General features: G+C 37.6%; 1 protein-coding gene across 6 annotated transcripts in view; it reads left to right on the top strand.

Moving 5' to 3' along the window:
• Positions 1-14,654, top strand: part of MKLN1 (muskelin 1) — a 159,531-nt gene that overhangs the window by 27,979 nt on the left and 116,898 nt on the right. The gene's annotated exons all lie outside the window — the stretch shown is intronic.

The raw sequence follows: 14,654 nt of genomic DNA, 5'->3' as shown, positions 1-14,654 counted from the left end.
TTTATTTTCTCATACAAAATGAAGGGATTAATGCCTAAGGTATTTTTGGTGCTGTAATAGCAAAGTATTACAGAATACTTTTAAAAAGAAATGTACCTTTCCCTCAATATAGTAACTCATAATGTTACCTAGTAAAGGTATTTTGAGAGCTTAATTTAATGAGAAGATGATAGAGATTATTTCAGTAAAACTATTTACATATAAATGAAGCCTTCGAGGGTACTTGGAAACAGTTTGGTCTCTTAAATCTTTTCACTCTCTCTGTGGATATATTGTTATTTTGTCTGGAGTTTGGAGAATGTGTAGATTAAACAGCAGTAATTCTTCCCCAGACCATGTCCAAATTTTTACTCTTAGATAGAAAGGGGTAATCCTTAGTTTTGAAATATACTCCGAAGGACCAGTAGTTTAATTTCTGAAAAGATTGTTGAGTCAAGCCTTCTGAGGTATTCAGCAAATGAGAATATCTTCATATGAATATTTCAGCAGATTTTTCTTTTCTTTTTTTTTTTGAACTCTAAAGACACCAAGCCACATTTGCTGGCTTTCTAATTTGATTTTTGGTTAGTAGTTGCTGATTTTCATTTGTTTGGAGTGTTTACCTGGATGTGTTCCCAAAGTGCCTTGAGTCCTTAGAGATAACTGCTTCTGGCTCAAACATTTTTAAGTGCTTGGTAATAATAAGCTTGAGTTTTCCTCTGGATAATGGCAAGCAGGTACAATTAGAATAGCCTGCTATGTGCTACTACTAAGTGATATTGAAGTAAGAAGTTCAAGGTGCCCTGCTAGTGTTGGCGAAAAATAAGGCTGCAGGAATTGACGGAATGCCAACTGAGATGTTTCAGCAAACAGATGCATCGCTGAAGGTACTCAGTTGTTTATGCCAAGAAATTTGGAAGACAGCTACTTGGCCAACCAACTGGAAGAGATCCATATTTGTGCCCATTCCAAAGAAAGGTGGAGTGTGAAAGTTATTGGACATTATCATTAATATCACAAGTTAAATTTTGCTGATGATAATTCAAAAATGGTTGCAGCAGTACATTGACAGGAAATTGCCAGAAATTCAAGCTGGATTCAGAAGAGGACATGAAAGGAGGGACATCATTGCTGGTGTCAGACAGATCTTGGCTGAAAGCAGAGAATACCAGAAAGATGTTTACCTGTGTTTTGTTGACTTTGTGAAGGCATTCGACTGTGTGGATCATAACAAATTATGGATAACATTGCAAAGAATGGGAATTCCAGAATACTTAATTGTGCTCATGGGGAATCTGTATGTGGACTAAGAGGCAGTCATTCGAGCAGAACCAGGGTGTGTGGTTTAAAGTCAGGAAACGTGTGCGTCAGGGTTGTATCTTTTCACCATGCTTATTCAATCTGTATGCTGAGTAAATAATCTAAGAAGCTGGACTATATGAAGACGAGCAGGACTTCAAGATTGGAGGAAGACTCATTAACAATCTGCGATATGCAGATGACACAGTCGCTTTCTAAAGGTGAAGAGGACTTGCAGCACTTACTAATGAAGATCAAAAACCACAGCCTTTGTATCGATTACACCTCAGCATTAAAGAAAACAAAAATCCTCACGATTGGGGCAATAAATGACATCATCATAAATGGAGAAAAGATTGAAGTGAATAATTTCATTTTACTTGGATCCACAGTCAACATCCATGGAAGCAGCAGTCAAGTAATCAAATGACATGTTGCATCAGGCAAATCTGCAAAAGACCTCTTTAAAGTCACTTCAAAAACTAAGGTTCTCTTAACGTACCCCATGCTATTTTCAGTCACCTCATATGTATGTGAAGTTGGACAAGGAATAAGGAAGACCGAAGAATTGATGCCTTTGAATTGTGGTGTTAAGCAAAGAATGTTGAATATACCACGAACTGCCAGAAGAACAAACAAATCTGTCTTGGAAGAAGTACAGCCAGAATGCTTCTTAGAAGCAAGGATGGCGAGACTACGTCTCACATACTTTGGCCATGTTATCAGGAGAGACAAGTCCCTGGAGAAGGACATCATTTTTGGTAGAGGGTCAGCGAAAAAGAGAAAGACCTTCAGTGAAATAGCTTGACACAGTGGGTGCAACAGTGGACTCAAACACAGCAATCATTGAGAGGATGGCGCAGGACCACGCGGTATTTCGTTCTGTTGTACGTAGGGTTACTATGAGTCGGAACTGACTCAAGGGCACCTAAGGATGACTACAACACTATGTGCTGCAGTGACTCCTCATGAGAAAGACCTGGCAGTCTGCTCTTATATTGGTGACAATGTAGAAAACCCTATAGAGCAATTCTACTCTGTTACATGGAGTCACTAAACCAAAAAAAAAAAAAAAAAAAACCCACTACCATCAAGTCGATTCTGATTCATAGGGACCCTATAGATTAGAGTAGAACTGCCCTATAGAGTTTCCAGGGAGCACTTGGTGGGTTTGAACTGCCAGTCTTTTGGTTAGCTGACGTAGCTCTTAACGCCTATACCACCAGGGTTTCCTATGGGGCCACTAGTTGTTGAAAATTGACTCAGTGGCACCTAACAACAATACAACTGTGTTCTAGGCTCTGCATTGGGCCATTGACATCCATTAGATTGTTTCATATAGTTCTCAATAACAAATCTTCAAGGCGTGGGTATTAATTTACAGATGCAGAAATTGAGTCCTATAATAAGATAATATCCTCATCAAGGTTATTTCTGAAGGAAACATTAGAGCTGAGTTTAGAATCTACATCTTTATAAAACCAGTCATGCTTCCTGTGTGATTAGAGTATATTAACAGTGTGAAACAATTTTACATATCATTTTGATTTAATATTATTTTTTGTCACTGAAAACGATATTGTACGTCTAAGATGCACTTAAGCATTATAAAATTTACCTGTGTTTAATTTCTTCATTTTTTTGTCTATTCAAGTGGAAGAAATCATTGTAGATCAGTTTTTCCATATATAATTTAGATCCTAGTCCGATTTTGTTCCTTTAGTTATCCCTTCTCTACTACACTATCAACACTAGGTTCTTCCCCTTGACCCTATTAATGCTTTTCAACCAACTTTCACTCATTTTTAAAAAATTTTGCCTTAACTTCACATCTCTCATTTATCTGCTTCCTTGCACAGCTAAACTCTCAAAAGCTGTATTTATATTTCTGACACTCCTTACATAGATTCAGATTTCTGACCTATAAAATTTTCTTTCTCTTTGAAGAACTTTTAACATTTCTTGCAAGTTTCACTAGTGAGAAATTCCATCAGTTTTTGTTTGAGAAAGCATTTCTCCTTCACTTTTGAAGGATACTTTCACTGGATTCAGAATTTTAGGCGTTTTTTTGTTTGTTTTTTTCCTTTCAGTACTTTAAATATTTCACTCCACCCTTCTGTGGGTCTGACAAGAAGTTCAATGTAATTCATATCCTTGTTCCTCTATAGGTTAGGTTTTTTCCGTCTCTGGCTTCTTTCAAATTTTTCCCTGTCTGTGATTTTCTGCAGTTTGAATTTAATGTGCCTAGATGTCGGAATCGACTCAACGGCAGTGGGTTCTGGGTAGATGGTGTTTATTCTGCTTGATGTTATTTGAGCTTCCTGGTTCTGTGGTTTGGCGTTTGTCATTAATTTTAGAAAATTCTTAGCCATTATTAATTCATGTATTTCCTCTGTTCTTTTCTCATTTTGGTATTCTCATTATGTATATGTTGTACCTTTTATGGAACCCTGGTGGCACAATGGTTAGGAGCTCAGCTGCTAACCAAAAGGTCAGCAGTTCGAATCCACCAGCCACTTCTTGGAAACTCTGGGGCAGTTCTACTCTGTCCTGTAGGGTTGTTATGAGTCAGAATCAACTTAACAGCAATGGGTTGTTTTTTTTTCTTTTTTCTTAAATACGTTTTATACTTGTTTCATAGTTCTTGGGTATTTTTTTCTTTTTTTTTTTCCTCTCTGCATTTCAGTTTAGGAAGTTTCTATTGACATATCTTCGGTCTGACTGGTTCTTTTCATGACCATGCTCAGTCTACAGATGAGCCTATAGGCATTCTTCAATTCAGTGTTTTTGATTTGTAGCTTTTGTTTTGATTCTTTGAGTTATCTCTCTGCTTACATTACTGATCTGTTCTCACTGTTGCCTCTTTTTTCCATTAGAGCCCTTAGCATGTTAATCATATAGTTATTTTAAATTCCCTATGTGATGATTCAAAGAGCCCTAGTGGCATGGTGGGTAAGTGCTCAGCTGCTAACTGAAAGGTTGGTGGTTCAAGTCGCTTTGTGAGGAGAAGATGCGGCAGTCTGTTTTTGTAAAGATTACAGTCTTGGGAACCCTATCGGGCAGTTCTGCTCCGTCCTCTAGGTTGCTATGAGTTGGAATTGACTTGATGGCAACAGGTATGTGATAATTCTAAAATCTGTATCATATCTGAATCTGGCTGTGATGCTTTGTCTCTTCAGACTGTTTTTTCCCCTTGCCTTTTAGCATGCCTTGTGATTTTTTGTTGAAAGCCAGACGTGATGTATCAAGTAATAAATAGGCCTTTAGTGTGAGGCTTTATGTTAACCTGGCTAGGAGATGAGCTGCATTTAATGTTTGCCGTAGCTGTAGATGTCAAAGGCTTCGATTTCCTCTAATGTCCTTGTTTTTCTCTCCCTTGTTGCCTTTGGATTTCCTTAGAACTCCTTCTTAAACAGAATGTGTATTGTAGTTCTCTCAGTTGTCACTGACTATTCTTTTAGTAGAGCCCTGTTATAGTGGTAAGGTATGAGGGTGGGGAAGTGTTCTCTCACCTTATGGCTAAATTTTAGTTTGTAGTGGTCCTGAGTCTCTGAATTGTGATCTTCAGAAGTGGTTTTTTTCCACCCATTTTTCTCATTCTGCCTCCCCTGCCCCCCAATAAAGGACTAGAGTTGGCTAATTGCCCTTCCTCAGTAAGATAAAACCAAAACCAAACCCTCTGCCGTTGAGTCAATTCTGACTTATGGTGACCTCATATATTACAGAGCTGAACTGCTCCATAGGGTTTTCTTGGCTGTAATCTTGACGGAAGTGGGTTGTCAGGCCTTTCTTCCATGGAGCTAATGGGTAGGTTTGAACTGCCAACCTTCAAGTTAGTAGTCAGGCACAAACCTTTTGTGCCACCTAGGGACCTTCCAGTAAGATAAGACTCTGGTAAAGTAGTTTCCTTTAAAGGGCAGAGAATACTCTGGAGATATTTAAAGATGATTACTTTTTCTCTCCTCCTGCCTGAAACAGCAGGTGATTTTTCTCTGATCTTCACTGTGAGAACCTGGTGAGGCTCCTAATGGTAAAACTCAGACAAGATGAGGCCCCAGAAGTTTTTAACTGTCAAGCTAGCCTACGTTCAGCTTTCAGCAGTTTATCAAAATTACCACGTAGTTGTTCACTGGCTTCAGTCATTTCTGCTTCAGGTAAACTGATCTCAGCTATTAGTCTCTGTATTTGCCTGTTTCTCCAGATTTTGAGGTGGCAGTTTCCGTTGTCACCTCAGCTCTCTGATGAATCTAAGAAAAGTGGTTGATTTTCACTTCGCTCAGCTTTTTTCTTGTGAGGATGAGTGAGAGTGAAGACTTCCAGTCTCCACATGTTGGAGCTGAATTCAGAAGTCCCCCTGCTTTCTGTTTTTGTTTTTTTTTTTAATTTTGTTGTGCCTTAAGTGAAAGTTTACAAATCAAGTCAGTCTCTCATACAAAAACCCATATACACCTTGCTACATATAAAAACTCCCAATTACTCTCCCCCTAATGAGAGAGCCCGCTCTCTCCCTCCACTCTCTCTTTTCGTGTCCATTTTGTCAGCTTCTAACCCCCTCCACCCTCTCATCTCCCCTCCAGGCAGGAGATGCCAACATAGTCTCAAGTGTCCACCTGATCCAAGAAGCTCACTGCTCACCAGCATCCCTCTCCAACCCATTGTCCAGTCCAGTCCATGTCTGAAGAGTTGGCTTCAGGAATGGTTCCTGTCCTGGGCCAACAGAAGGTCTGGGGGCCATGACCACCGGGGTCCTTCTAGTCTCAGTCAGACCATTAAGTCTGGTCTTATGAGAATTTGGGGTCTGCATCCCACTGCTCTCTTGCTCCCTCACAGATTCTCTGTTGTGTTCCCTGTCAGAACAGTCATCAGTTATAGCCGGGCACCATCTAGTTCTTCTGGTCTCAGGATGGTGTAGTCTCTGGTTCATGTGGACCTTTCTGTCTCTTGGGCTTGTAATCGCATTGTGTCCTTGGTCTTCTTCATTCTCCTTTGATCCAGGTGGGTTGAGACCAATTGATGCATCTTAGGTGGCTGCTTGCTAGTGTTTAAGACCCCAGACGCCACTCTTTGAAGTGGGATGCAGAATGTTTTCTTAATAGATTTTATTATGCCAGTTGACTTATGTCCCCCGAAACCGTGGTCCCCAGACCCCTGCCCCTGCTACACTGGCCTTCGAAGCATTCAGTTTATTCAGGAAACTTCTTTGCTTTTGGTTTAGTTCAGTTGTGCTGACCTCCTCTGTATTGTGTGCTGTCTTTCCCTTCACCTAAAGTAGTTCTTATCTGCTATTTAATTAGTGAATGCACCTCTCCTACCCTCCCTCCCTCCCGCCTCTTGTAACCACAAAAGAATGTTTTCTTCTCAGTTTAAACTGTTTCTCAAGTTCTTGTAATAGTGGTCTTATACAATGCTTGTCCTTTTGCAATTGACTAATTTCACTCAGCATAATGCCTTCCAGGTTCCTCCGTGTTATGAAATGTTTCACAGATTCCTCACTATTCTTTATTGATGCGTAGTATTCCATTGTGTGACTATACCGTAATTTATTTATCCATTCATCCTTCGATGGGCACCTTGGTTGCTTCCATGTTTTTGCTATTGTAAACAGAGCTGCAATAAACATGGGTGTGCATATATCTGTTCATGTAAAGGCTCTTATTTCTCTAGGATATATTCCAAGGAGTGGGATTGCTGGATGGTATGGTGGTTCTATTTCTAGCTTTTTAAAAAAAAAACCGCCAAATCGATTTCCAAAGCGGTCGTACCATTTGACATTCCCACCAGCAGTGTATAAGTGTTCCAGTCTCTCCACAGCCTCTCCAACATTTATTATTTTGTGTTTTTTGGATTAATGCCAGCCTTGGAGTGATGAAATCTCATTGTAGTTTTGATCTGCATTTCTCTAATGGCTAGTGATCGTGAATATTTCCTCATATATCTGTTAGCTACCTGAATGTCTTCTGTAGTGAAGTGTCTATTCATATCTTTTGCCCATTTTTTAATTGGGTTATTTGTCTTTTTGCAGTTGAGTTTTTGCAGTATCATGTAGATTTTAGAGATCAGGCGCTGATCGGAAATGTCAGAGCTAAAAACTTTTTCCCAGTTTGTAGGTAGTCTTTTTACTCTTTTGGTGAAGTCTTTGGATGAGCATAGGTGTTTGATTTTTAGGAGCTCCCAGTTATCTAGTTTTTCTTCTACACTCTCTGTAATGTTTTGTATACTGTTTATGCCATGTGTTAGGGTTCCTAACATTGTCCCTATTTTTTCTTCCATGATCTTTATCGTTTTAGATTCTATATTTAGGTCTTTGATCCATTTTGAGTTAGTTTTTGTGCATGGAGTGAGGTATGGGTCTTGTTTCATTTTTTTGCAGATGGATATCCAGTTATGCCAGCACCATTTATTAAAAAGACTGTCTTTTCCCCCATTTAACTGTTTTGGGGCCTTTGTCAAATATCAACTGCTCATATGTGGATGGATTTTTGTCTGGATTCTCAATTCTGTTCCGTTGGTCCATGTATCTGTTGTTGTACCAGTACGAGGCTGTTTTGACTATTGTGGCGATATAATAGGTTCTAAAATCAGGTAAAGTAAGGCCTACCACTTTGTTCTTCTTTTTAAGTAATGCCTTATTTATCTGAGGCCTCTTTCCCTTCCATATGAAATTGGTGATTTGTTTCTCCATCTCATTAAAGAATGTCGTTGGGATTTGGATCGGAATTGTATTAAGTGTATAGATCACTTTTGGTAGAATAGACATTTTTCTAATGTTAAGTCTTCCTATCCACGAGCAAGGTATGTTCTTCCACTTATGTAAGTTTTTTTTGGTTTCTTGCAGAAGTGTTCTGTAGTTTTCTTTGTATAAGTCTTTTACATCTCTGGTAAGATTTATTCCTAAGTATTTTATCATCTTGGGGGCTACTGTAAATGGCATTGATTTGGTGATTTCCTCTTCGATATTCTTTTTGTTGGTGTAGAGGAATCCAACGGATTTTTGTATGTGTATCCTGTATCCCGATACTCTGCTGAACTCTTCTATTAGTTTCAGTAGTTTTCTGGAGGATTCCTTAGGGTTTTCTGTGTATAAGATCATGTCATCTGCAAATAGAGATACTTTTACTTCTTCCTTGCCAATCTGGATGCCCTTTATTTCTTTATCCAGCCTAATTGCTCTGGCTAGGGCTTCCAGCACAATGTTGAATAAGAGTGGTGATAAAGGGCATCCTTGTCTGGTTCCCGATCTCAGTGGGAATGCTTTCAGGCTCTCTCCATTTAGGGTGATGTTGGCTGTTGGCTTTGTATAAATGCCCTTTATGATGTTGAGGAATTTCCCTTCTATTCCTATTTTGCTGAGAGTTTTTATCATGAATGGGTGTTGAACTTTGTCAAATGCCTTTTCTGCATCAATTGATAAAATCATGTGATTCTTGTCTTTTGTTTTATTTATATGATGGATTACATTAATTGTTTTTCTAATGTTGAACCATCCCTGCATCCCTGATATGAATCCCACTTGGTCATGGTGAATTATTGTTTTGATATGTTGTTGAATTCTATTGGCTAGAATTTTGTTGAGGATTTTTGCATCTACATTCATGAGGGATATAGGTCTATAGTTGTCTTTTCTTGTGGAGTCTTTACCTGGTTTTGGTATCAGGGATATGGTGGTTTCATAGAATGAGTTTGGTAGTATTCCATCATTTTCTATGCTCTTCTTCTCTGAAGGTTTGGTAGAGCTCTGCAGTGAAGCCATCTGGACCAGGGTTTTTTTTTTGTTGGGAGTTTTTTGATTACCTTTTCAATCTCTTCTTTTGTTATGGGTTTATTTAGTTGTTCTACCTCTGTTTGTGTTAGTTTAGGTAGGTTTAGGTAGTGTATTTCTAGGAATTCACCCATTTCTTCTAGGTTTTCAAATTTGAGTATAGGTTTTCATAGTAATCTGATATGATTCTTTTAATTTCAGTTGGGTCTGTTGTAATATCGCCCATCTCATTTCTTATTCGGGCTATTTTCTTCCTCTCCTGTTTTTCTTTTGTCCGTTTGGCCAGTGGTTTATCAATTTTGTTGATTTTTTTCAAAAAACCAGCTTTTGGCCTTGTTAATTTTTTCAGTTGTTTTTGTTTTCTATTTGATTTAGTTCAGCTCTAATTTTTGTTTGTTTTCATCTGGTGCCTGTGGGTTTCTTTTGTTGCTCTCTTTCTATTTGTTCAAGTTGTAGGGATAATTCTTTGACTTTGGCCCTTTCTTCTTTTTGGATGTGTGCATTTATTGATATAAATTGGCCTCTGAGCACTGCTTTTGCTAAGTCCTAAAGGTTCTGATAGGAAGTGTTTTCATTCTCATTGGATTCTCTGAATTTCTTTATGCCATCCTTAATGTCTTCTATAATCCAGTCTTTTTTGAGCAGGGTATTATTCAGTTTCCAAGTGTTTGATTTCTTTTCCCTGCTTTTCCTGTTATTGATTTCTACTTTTATGGCCTTATGGTCAGAGAAGATGCTTTGCAATATTTCAGTGTTTTGGATTCTGCTAAGGCTTGCTTCATGACCTAATATGTGGTCTATTCTAGAGAATGTTCCATGTGCACTAGAAAAGAAAGTATACTTGGTTGCTGTTGGGTGGAGTGTTCTGTATATGTCTACGAGGTCAAGTTGGTTGATTGTGGCGTTTAGGTCTTCCGTGTCTTTATTGAGCTTCTTTCTGGATGCCCTGTCCTTCACCAAAAGTGTTGAAGTCTCCTACTATTATTGTGGAGCTGTCTATCTCACTTTTCAATGCTGATAGAGTTTGTTTTATGTCTCTTGCAGCCCTGTCATTGGGTGCATAAATATTTAATATGGTTATATCTTTTTGGTATATTGTCCCTTTAATCATTATATAGTGTCCTTCCTTATCCTTTCTGATGGATTTAACTTTAAAGTCTATTTTGTCAGAAATTAATATTGCCACTCCTGCTCTTTTTTGATTGTTGTTTGCTTGATATATTTTTTTCCATCCTTTGAGTTTTAGTTTGTTTGTGTGTCTAAGTCTAAGGTGTGTCTCTTGCAGGCAGCATATAGACGGATCTTGTTTTTTAATCCATTCTGCCACTGTCTCTTTATTGGTGCATTTAGTCTATTTACATTCAGGGTAATTATGGATAGGTATGAATTTAGTGCTGTCATTTTAATGTCTTTTTTTGTGTGTGTTGTTGGCAGTTTCTTTTTCCCACTTGATTTTATGTGCTGAGTAGATTATCCTTATATATTGTCCTTTCCTCATATTTGTTGTCGTTGATTTTGTTTCTCCTGAGTCTTGTATTTTATTTTGATGAGTAGGAGAGTTTGTCTCCTTTGTGTTTACCTTATTATTTACCCCTATTTTTCTAAATTTAAACCTAACTTTTATTTCTTTGTATTGCCATATCATCCTCTCCATATGGAAGGTGTATGATTACATTTCTTAGTCCCTCTTTATTATTTTAATGTTGTGTTCTTTTATATAATAACATTGCTGTTACCCTGTTTTGGGCTTTTTTTTATAATCTTGCTTTGTTTTTTTTTTTTTTTGGATTTCCCTGTCTGGGTTGACTTCTGGTTGCTCTTCCCAGTGTTCTAGTCTTGGGTTGATACCTGATATTATTGATTTTCTAACAAAAAAACTCCCTTTAGCATTTCTGGTAGGTTTGGTTTTTACGAATTCCCTCAACATTTGCTTATCTGGAAATGTCTTAATTTCACCTTCATATTTAAGAGACAGTTTTGATGGGTATATGATTCTTGGCAGCCAGTTTTTTTCCTTCCATTTTTTAAATATGTCATCCCTTTGCCTTCTTGCCTGCATGGTTTCTGCTGAGTAGTCCGAGCTTATTCTTATTGGCTCTCCTTTGTAGGTGACTTTTCGTTTATCCCTCGCTGCTCTTATAATTGACTCTTTATCTTTGCTTTTTTTTTTAACACTTTAAAGAGATCTTTTGCAGCAGATTTGCCCAGTGGAATGCTTGTTTTGATTTCTTGACTGCTGCTTCCATGGGCATTGGTTGTGGATCCAAGTGAAATGAAATCCTTGACAACTTCAATCTTTTCTCCGTTTATCATAATGTTGATTATTGGTCCAGTTGTCAGGATTTTTGTTTTCTTTATGTTGAGGTGTATTCCATACAGAAGGCTATGTCTTTGATCTTCATCAGTAGGTGCTTCAAGTCCTCTTCACTTTCAGCAAGCAAGGTTGTGTCATCTGCATATTGCAGGTCATTAATGAATCTTCCTTCAATCCTGATGCTGCATTCTTCTTCATATAGTCCAGCTTCTCAGATTATTTGCTCAGCATAGAGATTTGAATAAGTATGGTGAAAGAATACAACCCTGACACACACCTTTCCTGACTTTAAACCATTCAGCATCCCCTTGTTCTATTTGAACGACTACCTCTTGCTCTGTATACAGGTTCCTCATGAGTACGATTAAGTGTTCTGGAATTCCCATTCTTCACAGTGTTATCCATAATTGTTAGGATACACACAGTCAAATGGCTTTCTGTAGTAAATAAAACACAGGTAACCATCTTTCTGGTATTCTCTGGTTTCAAACAGGATTCATCTGACATCAGCCATGATATCCCCAGTTCCAAGTCCTTTTCTCAATCGGGCTTGAATTTCTGGAGGTTCCCTGTTGGTGTGCTGCTGCAACTGCTTTTGAATGATCTTCAGCAAAATTTTACTTGTGTGTGATATTAATGGTATTGTTTGATAGTTTCCACATTCTGTTGGATCTCCTTTCTTTGGAATGGGTACAAATATGGGCTTTTCCAGTCAGTTGGCCAGGTAGGTATCTTCCAGATTTCTTGGCATAGATGAGTGAGCACCTCCAGCACTGCATCTGCTTGTTGAAACATCTCTATTGGTATTCTGTCAATTCCTGGAGCCTTGTTTTTTGCCAGTGCCTTCAGTGCAGCTTGGACTTCTGCCTTTGGTACCATTGATTCTTGATCATATGCTACCTCCTGAAATGGTTGAAGGTCGACCAGTTCTTTTTGGTGCAGTGACTCTGTGTGTCCTTTCCACTTGCTTTTGATGCATTCCACATCGTTTAGTATTTTCCCCGTAGAATCCTTCAATATTGCAACTGGAGGCTTAAATTTTTTCATCAGTTTTTTCAGCTTGAGAAATGCTAAGCGTGTTCTTCTCTTTTGGTTTTCTATCTCCAGGTCTTTGCACATTTCTTTATAATACAGATAAAAGAATTAAGGACCTGAGAGAATATGTGTTGCGTTTAAGATTACCTAGCCAGTTAGTGGCCAAACTCTAAGGTTTTATGATTCCTAGTTGAAGGTGACGTCTTCTAGATCCATCTTACCACATCACTCAGTAAAAGGGCAGGGGTTTTAGGAAGATTAAGAAAAACATTCCAGAGTTAAATCTTGCTAACCTTTTAAATACTCTGTTCCACTCACTTTTCTTTACATCAGAATTAAAGAGGTTGCCTCTGAGTATGCAAAACTCTCAATTTAAAATCGAGAGGACTTATTGATATGATGAATGTCCTGAGCAGCCATTAACAGAAAAAATGTGAAATGCTGTCTGTTTTGGCTAGGTGCTGGTATTTATATTTTTATATAAATTTTATATTACTAAGAACAGTGATTTGAAAAATATTGCTAAGCGGGTTTAGGGTTTGAGCATATTTACTTGAGAATGCTGACTTAAATGACCAATAAATTATCTTTCCATGATAAATTTTTATGCTTTGCCCCAGACATTTGATCGGTAGTATATACAGGGAGCCCTGGTGGCACAGTGGTTGAGACCTACAGCTGCTAACCAAAAGGTCGGTAGTTGGGGCAGTTCTCTATCCTGTAGGGTTGCTATAAGTTGGAATTGATTTAACGACAATGGGTTTGGTTTAGTTTTTGTATATAGACTACAAAGGAAAGACTATTAGTAATTAAATTCTTTTATTAGGATTATAAAGATTTATAGTTAAACACATGGGCAACTGGAAAATGGGACACAGTGTTTTTTCCAAGCCCCAAGCCTCTTTTTTTGCATGTTTTTAAGTGCACCGTATCTACATATAAACCAAACAAAAACCTTTGCTCTAGAGGCTATTCTGACTTGTAGCAACCCCATAGGACAGAGTAGAACTGCCCCATAGGGTCTCCAAGGAGCAGCTAGTAGCTTCGAATGGCTGACCTTTTGGTTAGCACCTGAGCTTTTAACCACTGAGCCACCAGGGCTCCAGTCTATATATAAGAGACTTAAAATGTTATTCATTTTTACTACCTTCGGTTTTTCATTAGCATTGGTTGGAATGAAAATGTACTTTTAAAAATTAAATTAACTTGCGTGAAAATGGGAAACCATTTTGGTCCTCAGCCTGTCTCCCTTCTCAGTGCTTAACAGTTCTCAGTTATTACTTGCATTTTAAATATGTTTTAGGATGGCAGATATCTAATTTAATAATGGAAAACCCTGTGGAACACAGTTCCACTCTGAAACCCATGAGGCCACTGGCTTTTATTATACCTATAATTATTTCTGTATCTGTATTAAGCTTATTATAAGTTCATTCTGATATCTCTGACTCAGTTCACTACCACAGTGTTCATTCTATCCTTCCTCCCTTGCTTGTATGTAACTCCTCATTCCCAAAGTGAGAAGCTTGGCTACCATCATCTACCATCCATTTACTTAGTTGTTCAACCTCAGCGTACATGTAAAGTGTTTCAGAATTAACTCATATCCCTATGAAAGATAACTTTACGGAATAGTCTTTAAGCACAGTTCTGTTTGTCTGTTTAACCTTATAGTTTAAAGTGCCATCTTCCAAAGGTACTTATATTAGCTTATTTCTCTCCATAGTTCTACTTTTGATGCTATGCTTAAAGGTTCTTCTCGATCTGAAGATTGACTATATACATATAATTATGCACATATGTAATATAGTGTATGTAAACATGTATAACAACCATAAACATGCATAACATGTACTCATATAACATAAATGTAATTATATTAATAAGTAATGTATAGTGTATAATATATATGTAGTATTTTATTTATTTCACGTACTTTATTCATTTATTTTTACCTTAAACTTTTTTTAAATAGTATTTTTTTTTTTTTTTTGGTGAAAAGTGTACACAGCAAAACATATTCCCATTTAACCATTTCTACACATGTTGTTAAGTGACATGGTTATATTCTTTTTTTTTTTTTTCCTATTATTACACAGGGTTTGTTTGTTTTTGCAAAAGTAGAGTAACTGTAACAAACACTGTGGCTTATGTGGTCAGCACCCCGTCCATATTTTCTAGGATCTCAGTATCTTTTTTTTTCTTTTTTTAATTTTATTTTGTTGTTGTTGAGAGTATGTACAGCAAAAACATACACCAGTTGAACTG

The sequence above is a fragment of the Loxodonta africana genome, chromosome 8 (genome assembly GCF_030014295.1).
Source record: "Loxodonta africana isolate mLoxAfr1 chromosome 8, mLoxAfr1.hap2, whole genome shotgun sequence".
NCBI classification, from domain to species: domain Eukaryota; kingdom Metazoa; phylum Chordata; class Mammalia; order Proboscidea; family Elephantidae; genus Loxodonta; species Loxodonta africana.
The sequence above is the reverse complement of the archived record's forward strand: the minus strand, read 5'-3'. Positions and strand labels throughout refer to the sequence as shown.